Raw genomic sequence first — 1080 nt, 5'->3', positions numbered from 1 at the left:
GATTAGACATACCCATTGACGTGTGGAATTGAATTGTTTATGCACATACAGTAGGGTGTAAAAATGTACCTCCATTAACAACTTATATGTACTTATAGTTTACACTACATTCCTATTGACTGCAGGTATATATCCCCTACATGTATTATTACACTTGGCAATGTCCGTTAAATTGTGAAATGGGTTTTGCTAGTTCTTTATATACCTGACCTGTATCTGACATACATGCTGTCCAGGATGCAGATGTTACTGCTACGTATTTATATATTTTATTTATATTTATATATCTACATATCTGGATGTGTTCAGGTGACATTATCAATTATATTTTAACAGCCCTCTACATTTCTAGCAGCACACTGACATTTCTGGGGAACACAATAACACGCTACTCATGTGCCAGATTAACCTATACATGCCAGCCATTAACCAACTGTTGAGGACTGTATATATGCTTAACAGCTACTGGCACTCCCTTCTTCTACTTTATACGGGCCTACCCAAGTGTGGATTGACAGTGCTTAATACAACAGTAACATTTCTATAATGCAAGAGTACAACAACATATCGAAGAAAGTGACACGGACACACTCCAGGAATTATACCTTTATTAATTACATTACACACTTTTATAGAGGCTCTCTCATTTATTTGATATTGCAGTGCATGCAGAAGACTTACTCAAGATGTATTATACCTTTATTAATGGGTTACAACTCTCTTTTTCATGCTCTCTCACTTATTTTATATAACAATGCATGCAGAATAATTACTAACCTGCCTGGTGGCACAACCTTAGCAGCCTATCTGCATAGGCTTGCTGATTCACAGCATGGACACGTGCAGCTGTGAGGTAAATTAAGTGATATTGAGACATATACCTATCCATAATATAGACTACAATAGCAATTCTTGCATGCTTCATTCCATGGCTACCTACTCAGTAGTGGGGCATTTTCCATCCCATGGGCCTCCTGTATCCACTGGTTCAGTTGGTCCTGCTTCCGTCTCTTCAGGTCTGAGTAGTGGTGTCTGACCTGCTCACCAGTCTGAGGGACGCCTGTGGCACTGATGAGATCA

The sequence above is a fragment of the Protopterus annectens genome, chromosome 10.part0 (genome assembly GCF_019279795.1).
Source record: "Protopterus annectens isolate FY-2018-M chromosome 10.part0, PAN1.0, whole genome shotgun sequence".
NCBI classification, from domain to species: Eukaryota; Metazoa; Chordata; order Ceratodontiformes; family Protopteridae; genus Protopterus; species Protopterus annectens.
This window is presented reverse-complemented; position numbering follows the sequence as displayed.